At 43.6% G+C, this 9,696-nt stretch overlaps 1 non-coding gene across 1 annotated transcript; it reads left to right on the top strand.

The window, feature by feature from the left end:
• Window positions 1-1,911: 1,911 nt before the first annotated feature.
• On the top strand, window positions 1,912-1,985 carry trnas-aga (transfer RNA serine (anticodon AGA)). The gene has a single exon. It is a non-coding gene; the product is annotated as a tRNA-Ser (tRNA).
• Window positions 1,986-9,696: the final 7,711 nt, after the last annotated feature.

Here is a 9,696-nt window from a genome sequence, read left to right as displayed (position 1 = left end):
TTTCTATCAATTTCTGTCCTGAACATGCTCAATGATTGAACTTTCACAAACCCCTGAGGTAGAGAATTCCAAAGATTCACCACCCTCTGAGTGAAGAAATTCCACCCGATCTCAGTTTTAAATGGCCTTTTAAATGAAACTTTAAGGAATACAAGCCCAGTTTCCTCATAAGACAATCCCACCATCCCAGGGATTAGTCTGCTGACCCTCCGTTGCACTCCCTCTGTGGCAAGTATATCCTTCCTTAGATAAGGAAACCAAAACTGTACACAATACTCCAGCACAATCTCACCAAGGCTCTATACAATCGCAGCAAGACATCTTTATTCCTGTACTCATGACCCCTCGTGTTCAGGCCAACATACCATTTGCCTTCCTAATTGATTGCTGCACCTGCATGCGAGCTTTTAGTGTCTCATGAACAAGGACACCCAGGTCCCTTTGGACATCAACACTTCCCAACCTCTCACCATTTAAGAAATATTCTGTCTTTCTGTTTATTCTACCAAAGTGGATAACTTCACACTTATTCACATTATATTCCATCTGTCATTTCATTCACTTATCCTGTCCAAGTCCCCTGGAAGCCTCCTTGTAACCTCCTCACAGCTCACATCCTTTACAATTGGCATTTTCTTCTCCATGCTGCTATTTTAAACTTTCAGTGACTCAGATGGGGGTGTCCACCTGCATACCAGAGCTGATGACAAGCTGTTCATCTTGGCAAGACTGCGCACCAAGACCAAAATGAGTCAGTTCTTGGTCTGTGAGTTGCTCTTTGCTGATGACGCTGTGCTGACATCCCATAATGAAGTTCATTAACAGCAGCTTGTATATCGGTTCTCCCTGGCCTGCAAGGAGTTTGGACTGACGATCAGCATCAGGAAGATCAAAGTTATGGGCCAGGACGAGAGACTCCACCTTCCATCAACATCGACAGGCTTACTTTGGAGGTTGTCAACAGCTTCACATACCTTGGATCAACAATCACCAGCAATCTGTCCCTTGATACTGAAATCAGCACCAGGATTGTCAATGCTGCAGCTGTCATGTCAAAGTTGAGAAGACGAGTGTGAACCGACAGCAAACTGATCGAAAATACAAAACTCCGCGTGTAACAGGCTTGTGTTCTCAGCACCCTCCTTTAGAGTAGAGAAGCATCAACAACTTATACAAGCCAAGAAAAGCAGCTGAACAGCTTCCACCTCCACTGTCTCAGATGGATATTGGGCATCTCCTGACAGGACAGAGTGCCGAATGCAGAAGTACACCAGCGTGCAGGGATCCGCAGCATGTTTGCCCTCTTGAGTCAGCGGTGACTCTGTTGACTGAGTCATGTGTGCTGAATGGATGACGGTCGCTTTGCCAAAGACACGCTCTATGGTGAGCTTGCTATCAGCACGAGACCAACAGGTCACCCACATCTGTGATACAAGGACATCTGCAAAGCGAGATCTCAAGCTGACTGGGATTGGAGTCAATGCATGGGAAGTCCTTCCTGCTGACTGGAATTCCTGGAGAAAGGCATTCAGGAAGACCATGGGAAAAGCAGAGGACAAAAGAAATGACCAGATGGTGGGAAACAGAGCTCAGAGGAAGGAAAAATTATCAGTCGACCTCGGGCCAATGATATTCATCTGTACCAGCTGCGGAAGGGATTGTCACTCACGAGTCATCCTCTACAGCCACAACAAACGATGTTTCACACAGAAGTGACGTTCACCCCGGGTGTAGCCCATCGTCTTCCGAGACAGACGGTTGCCTATTACAATTACAGCTGCAGCAACAACTACAAGAGCGAGTCAGAGGCTGGGAACACTGCCGTGACGAACTCAGCTCTTGACTCGCCAAAGCCTGCCCACTATCTACAAGGCCTTCCTCTGATTTCAATTGCACACACATTTGTAATCTGGCTCTGTAGCTTAGTTGGTTAAAACACCTGTCTAGAAAACAGGATATCCTGGGTTCAACTCCCAGCAGAGCCTTATTTCACAGTTGCAACATGGTTGAAAAGTTTCATTATCAACACTGACATCTGTGTCTTGTGAACTTTAATTCAAAATACATGATGAATTTCAATCACATACAAAAACAGCCTTTGTGAAGGATATGAGTTTGGAATGGCTGTTCCTCCTTGTGCAGAACTTCAGTGCTGATACATCAAAGGTGACTTCTTTGACATTAATTTGTTCACAGTTCCATTCAACCTGGAAAACAGCTTGATATTAATCTCACTGAAGGAGAGTGTTTGTGTCATTATGTGTTGCTTTTAACCGAGACTGGGACATGACGCAAGTGGGAGGGTTTATCTGAGGTTTGGAATATTTGTCAGTCAGGAACAAGAAAAATCAAAGGAACCAAATAAGAAAACCTAAGTCTCATGTGGTTCCCGAGAAACGGTGAGAAGATATTAAACTTTGTTGTATTTAATACAACTGTGTGAACTTTGATCTTTGCGGCCTTTTATAAACAGTATTTGAAGGTCTCAGTAAAAATGTTCAGTGTTGATGAGAGTGGGGTCTGGGTGAGCAGCTGCTTCATGTGACAGGGTCAGGACTGGATGCAGGAAGTTCTCTGACAGTCTCTCTCTGATGGGTTGAGTTGATTTTCAACTGGCAGCTGTTGTTGTTTTGATAATTCAAGTTCCCTCCACCGATTTTTTTGGACAGACAGTGCAGTATGAGGATGTAAAGGGTTAATGCTGAAAACAGTGGGATTAACCCCTCCCACAATCAGAGTGATGATGTAACAGTCACATGAGATGAGGCTTGGGAGGAGAGAGCAGCACCAAGGATGCTAGTTTCGGAGGCTTGATGAGTGTGTATATAGTATTGTGTAAATTAGAAAAGAGCTCTTAGTTCTTTCAGCAGGAAATGTGTCCAGAAAATATCACGAAACTCACAATTTCATTATTCAGGAGTTGGAACACAGGGATATTAACTCCAAGTGACAGTAGTGGTTTCATTTAACAAAAGAAAAGGAGAGAATAATATTGCTCATTGATTGAAATCCCCCAGTGAGGAGACAGTTAAACATGTGATCTGTTGGGGCATCCTTCGATCCAAGGTTTCGGCAGCATTTAATCTCCCTTTTTGGTGAAATTCTCTGTTTTTTGCATCTTTTTTTAATCCAGCTTTTATGGACCAGTGAAAAAACTGAAAAAAGTGAACAGATCCATCCTTTCTTTTCTTCCTTCTTCCCATCAGTTTCTCTTTTCTGTCCCAATTTAATCTGCTGTTTTATCCATTCCAATCATAATTCAACATTCCAATCTAATCTATTTGTTATTCCACAGTGTCTCTCCATGTGTTTTATTCTGTTGTATTCTCTCACAGTCTGTTTGATGATCAATTTTACATCTCACTCTCTGTTCCGGTGAAGATCAGAAGCAGTGTTATCTGTTTGCAACACCCGACAAGTCGGCCTGAGGCTGTGTCTCATCGATAATGTGGAGTTAGGAACATAGGAACATAGGAGCAGGAGTCGACAATTCAGCACATCGAGCCTGCCCCACCATTCAATATGATCATGGCTGATCATCCACTTCAATGCCCTTTTCCCCACACTTTCCTCATATTCCCTTATGTCATTTGTATTTAGAAATCTGTCAATCTCTGCTTTAAACATACTCAATGACTGAGCTTCCACAGCCCTCTGGGGTACAGAATTCCAAAGATTCACAACCCTCTGAGTAACAACATTTCTCCTCAAAACGGTCCGAAGTGGCATGCCCCTTATTTTGAAATTGCGTCCCCTGGTTCCCGACTCCCCAACCAGGGGAAACATCTTAGCTGCATCTACCCTGACTGTCCTTTAAATATTTTGTAGGTTTCAATGAGATCACCTCTCATTCTTCAAAACTCCAGAGAACACAGCCCCAGTTTCCCCAATCTCTCTTCATAGGACAGTCCCACCATCCCAGGAACAAGTCTGATGAACCTTCTTTGCACTCTATCTATGGCAATAATATCCTTCCTAAGGCAAGGGGACCAAAACTGCACACAGTACTCCAAGTGCAGTCTAACCAAGGTTCTATACAATTGAAGCAAGAATTCACTACTCCTGTACTCAAATCCTCTTGTGATAAAGGCTACCATACTATTAGCCTTCCTAATTGCTTGCTGCACCTGAATGTTAGCTGTCAGTGACTTATTGCCATGGATACCAGGTCACCCTAATACTCTATACCTCAGTTAATAAAGGAAAGGATTCCATTTACCTGCTGAACCAGCTTATTGACCTGCACTGCTACTTCAGGGATCTGTGGACATTCACTCTAACGTCCCTCACTTCCTCTACACCGTTCAGTGTTCTCCCATTAATTGTGTATTCCTTTGCCTTTTTTGACGCCTGCTCTCGCTGTTCCCTGCTCTCCGAGTGAACTCTTGCTCCCTCTCTCTCCTGGGCTCTTTATGCTCCACTCTGCTCTCACTGTTTCCCGCTCTCTTAATGTATCAATATTTATTTGCCTTGTGTTTAATTTAAAATATGGATTAACTGTATTTTACAGTTGTAGGTTTTATTTGGTAGTCCTGTACAAGTTGTGGATTGGTATTCAATATTAAGCTCTGTGAAAACGATTGTGAATGAAAATATAACTTCCAATCTTATACATGGGCTGGTCTGCAAGCTCCAAGTCCTTCATTTTGTAGTAATGGAATTGATACTGTATCTTTCAGTCTTAATCTCTGAGGGATTTTTGAACTGGTATGTAATGCATAACTTGGTCTAACGTTCTGATGTACATTATTGGGATTCATAGGATAATAGGAAATAGGGGCATTAGGCCATTCAGCCCATCGAGCCTGCTCCAACATTCAAACAGATCGTGACTGATCATCTACCTCTACGCCATTTTTCTCTGCCATCTCCATATCCCTTGATCTTGTTAGTATTTAGAAATCTATCGATTTCTGTCTTGAATATGTTCAATGATTGATCTTCCACAGCCCTCTGGGATAAAGATTTCCACAGATTTTTCACCCTCTGAGTAAAGAAATTCCTGCTCATCTCAGTCTGCCCTTATTCTGAGACTGTGTCCCCTTGTTCTGGACTCACTAGACAGAGGAAACATCCTATCCATATCTACCCTGTGACACCCTGTAAGAACTTTGTCTGTTTCAATGAGATCACCTCTCATTCTTCAAAACTCTAGAGAATTTAGGCCCAGTTTCTGCAGTCTCTCATCATCAGACAATCCCACCATCCGAGGGGATGAGACCGGTGAATCTCTGTTGCACTCCCTCTGTGACAAGTCTATCCTTCCTTCGATAAGGAAACCAAAATTGTACAGAATACCCCAGGTGCGGTCTCATCTAGACTTCATACATCTTTACTCATGTACTCAAATACGCTTTCAATGAAGCCAACATACCATTTGCCTTCCGAATTGCTTGCTGCACCTGCATAGTAGCTTTTCGTGTCTCATGAACAAGGACACCCAGGTGCCTTTGGACATCGACACTTCTCAACCTCTCACCATTTAAGAAATACTCTGTCTTTCTGTTTATTTGACCAAAGTGGAGAACTTCACACTTATTCACATTATATTCCATCTGCCATGTTCTTGCCCATTCATTTAACCTTTCCAAATCCCCTTGAAGCCTCCTTGCATTCATTCTGTACCTTTCAATTCTGTAAATTTTGTCTGTTCTATTTCAGATTTTATATTTAAAATGTGACCATGGTGACAGAGTTTATTTAGATCTGATAGTGAGTTTGTTTTTGGACTGTGATTTATGTATCAACCTGTCAGCTGTACTGAATTGGAGTGAAATAGAAACAACTTCTGTCTCTCCTGCTGTTGTTTGACTGTTGGATTGAAAATGTGTCTCTTGACTTTGGGATCAGTGTCTGTCTGACTACTTCTTTTGTTTGTTCCAGTGGAACTGATGAGCTGGCAGTATCTCTGTGCTTTGGGAGTGATCCTGTACCGACTGTGTGTTGGAACGAGATCACTGCACTTTTCCTTGTGTCCAAGAATCACCACATCTATTCAGGTTCCGTCATGTATTTTCCTGCAGGAATGAAAGAACTGGTGAGGTAGAAGATACAAAAGCGATCAATGTAATCGTCCCAATAATAATCATTATGAACAATCACAAAATGAAAACCAAGAACACAAACGGTGTCAGTGTCTGACTCCACTGCAGTACTGCAGTATTCAGCTTCTGTTTACCAGGTGTTTGCAGTGGTTTTACAACATGTTTGTGACATTCAGAAACAACACAAGCCCTGCACTGCTCAATGACTGGGACTGTCCGATAGAGCAGTGACCTTTACACAGTCACATTTCTATTTCAACGGAAAACAAGCAGCCACTATTTAAAATGTGCCTTTCACACTTCTCACCTGGTGTCTGCAATAAATGCTCTTTGTCTAACTGTCCACATCGTTATTTTGCGGCTATTTTCCCCCCACTGTTCACAATCCAACAAACAGTGAGAGACTGGAACTAAAGCAGGAAAATTCCCTCTCCTTTGGGTGGTGAAATTGTCAGTGATTTTCAATAGTGATTTCTTCCCATTGTGTCTCCCTGAGCCTGCACAGACACTGTCCGAGAATGAACTCTCCCTTCCCCGTGTCCTCGGCTCACTCCATGTTCCGGGAGCAGCTCCTGCTCCACAGTGTCTGTTACAAACACTCCCCGACTCCCCCTCAACTTCCCACCACTCAATGCTAATCTCTGAGCACATCTGCGGACACGCTCCCAAAGCAGTGGCTGCTGGAAGTAGATGCTGTTTGTTCCCTTCCCCCGGGCCCGGGAAGTCTCCATTAGCAGCTGATTTAAAGCATCTTCCCCTGATTGAGTGAATGGCCTCACAGACTGGGTTGGGGAAAGGCTGCGCATGCGGTCCACTCCTTATTGTGACGTCCCACTGGGGCGGGGCTGCATCGCGCGTGCGCAGATCTCTGCAGCAATTCAGCATTCAAACATCAATGGGAACTTTCCCCATTTCACCCTCATCAAAGTCCCAAAGAAAGTGAAGAGGGGCTTGGACTGGAGGGAGGGAGGGAGGGAGGGGCGGGGTAGGGGGAACCTAGAACCCAGAAAGCTGCCCACTTGCCCCATTTAGATGCTCAATTTGAGGTCATTCCCTGCAGGGGGTTTGTTATTATTGAGCGCCTCCTGGTGAAACAATCCGATAAAAAGAGGGGAGAAAGGAGGGAGCCGGTGTGTTTGCTGGGACCTTGCAGAATTCATTTCAGCAGCAAAAGTCCCGGGTTATATTAACCCGAGTGAAACACGCTCTCAGTGAGAGGACCTGGAGTATTGCGTGCAGTTCTGGTCACCGCATTATAGGAAGGATGTCGAAGCTTTGGAAAGGGTGCAGAGGAGATTTACTAGGATGTTGCCTGGTATGGAAGGAAGGTCTTACGAGGAAAGGCTGAGGGACTTGGGGTTGTTTTCGTTAGAGAGAAGGAGGAGGAGAGGTGACTTAATAGAGACATACAAGATAATCAGAGGGTTAGATAGGGTGGATAGTGAGAGTCTTTTTCCTCGGATGAGGATGGCAAACACGAGGGGACATAGCTTTAAGTTGAGGGGTGAAAGATATAGGACAGATGTCAGAGGTAGTTTCTTTACGCAGAGAGTAGTAGGGGCGTGGAACGCCCTGCCTGCAACAGTAGTAGACTCGCCAACTTTAAGGGCATTTAAGTGGTCATTGGATAGACATATGGATGTAAATGGAATAGTGTAGGTCAGATGATCGGCGCAACATCGAGGGCCGAAGGGCCTGTACTGCGCTGTAATATTCTAATTCTAAAAAAAACCGAACGGCCCTTTTCATCTTTTCATTGGAAACAAAGTAGAGCCGGAAGTGCGGCGAGCAGAGCAGACACACAAGCTCAATGACAGGAGAGCTCGGCCGTCCCTGAGTTTCAGCTCCCAGCTCTTACATTTCCTCATCCACACTGTCTTTACTGTGGATGTTCAGGGGTTCCTTGTCGGATCTGAGGACTGTATCCATTAAACATTCTGAGTCAGGAGATCCACACACTCTGTTACCAAGATTTATGGGCAGGAATGTTTCAAAACTTTGTCTATTAAATCATTGTATTATTCACAGAACTAATGAGGCAATCGGTTCATTATTCAGGCCTTGAACTTGGTTTGGGTCGACCGAAAACTGAAAGCTTCAGCACCTTTCCACTTCTTCACTAATATAACTGATTTTTTTGATGAAGTAACAGAAAAGGTTGATGTAGGGAAAGCAATGGATGTTGTCTATATGGATTTTAAGAAAGCGTTTGACAGACTACCACATAAAAGGCTGGGTAACAAAACTGAGGCTCCTGGAATAGGAGGGTCAGGATCTGCTTGGATTAAAAAATGGATGAAATATCAAGAAAAGCGAGTTGTGGTATTTGGTTGTTTTTCAGAATGGAAGATGGTGAACAGTGATGTCCACAGGGGTCAGTGTCAGGACCACCATATATAGAAATGACTTGAATATTGGAATCACAGAATCACAGAATTGTTACTACACAGAAGGAGGCCATTTGGCCCATCGTGTCTGCACTGACTCTCCAAATGAGCAATTCACCTGATGTCACTTCCCCGTCTTCTCCCCATAATCCTGCACATTCTTCCTTTTCAGATAACAGTCTAATTCCCCTTTGAATGCTTCAATTGAACCTGCCTCCATCACATTCTCAGGCAGTTCATACTTTAACCACTCGCTGTGTGAAAAAGTTCTTCCTCATGTCGCTTTTGCTTCTTTTACCAATTACTTTAAATCTGTGCCCTCTCATTCTCGATCCTTTCACAAGTGGGAACAGTTTCTCCCTATCCACTCTGTCCACACCCCTCATCATTTTGAATACCACTATGAAATCTCCTCTTAGCCTTCTTTTCTCCAAGGAAAACAGTCCTAACTTCTCCAATCTATCTTCATAACTGAAGTTCCTCATCCCTGGAACCATTCTCATGAATCTTTTCCATAATCTCTCCAATGCCTTCACATCTTTCCTAAAGTGTGGCACCCAGAACTGGATGCAGTACTTCAGCTGAGGCTAGTGTCTGATACAAGTTCAACATGACCTCCTTGTTCTTGTACTCTATGCCTCTATTACTAAAGCCGAGGATACTGTATGCTTTATTAACCACTCTCTCAACCAATGACATATAACCCCAGGTCCCACTGCTCCTGCACCCCCTTTAGAATTGTACCCTTTATTCTACATTGTCACTCCATGTTCTTCCAACCAAAATGAATCAATTCACATTTCTCTGCATTGAACTTCACCTGTCATCTGTCCTCCCATTCCACCAACTTGTCTATGTCCTTTTGAAGTTCTACACTATCATCCTTACAGTTCACAATGCTTCCAATGTTCGTATCATCCATAAACTTTGAAATTCTGCCCTGTACACCAAGGTCTAGGTCATTAATATATATCAGGAAAGGCAAGGGTCCCAACACTGACTCCTGGGGAACTCCACTACAAACCTTCCTCTAGCCCGAAGAACATCCATTGATCTCTACTCTTTGTTTCCTGTCACTCAGCCAATTCCATATCCATGTTACTACTGTCCCTTTTATTCCATGAGTTATAACTTTGTTCACAAGTCTGTTGTGTTGCACTGTATCAAACTCCTTTTGAAAGTCAATAAAAGCAAAATACTGCAGATGCTAGAAATCTGAAATGTAAACAAAAAGTGCTGGAAATACTCAGCAGGTCTGGCAGCAT

This window comes from Heterodontus francisci, unplaced genomic scaffold, assembly GCF_036365525.1.
Source record: "Heterodontus francisci isolate sHetFra1 unplaced genomic scaffold, sHetFra1.hap1 HAP1_SCAFFOLD_86, whole genome shotgun sequence".
Lineage (NCBI taxonomy): Eukaryota > Metazoa > Chordata > Chondrichthyes > Heterodontiformes > Heterodontidae > Heterodontus > Heterodontus francisci.
The sequence above is the reverse complement of the archived record's forward strand: the minus strand, read 5'-3'. Positions and strand labels throughout refer to the sequence as shown.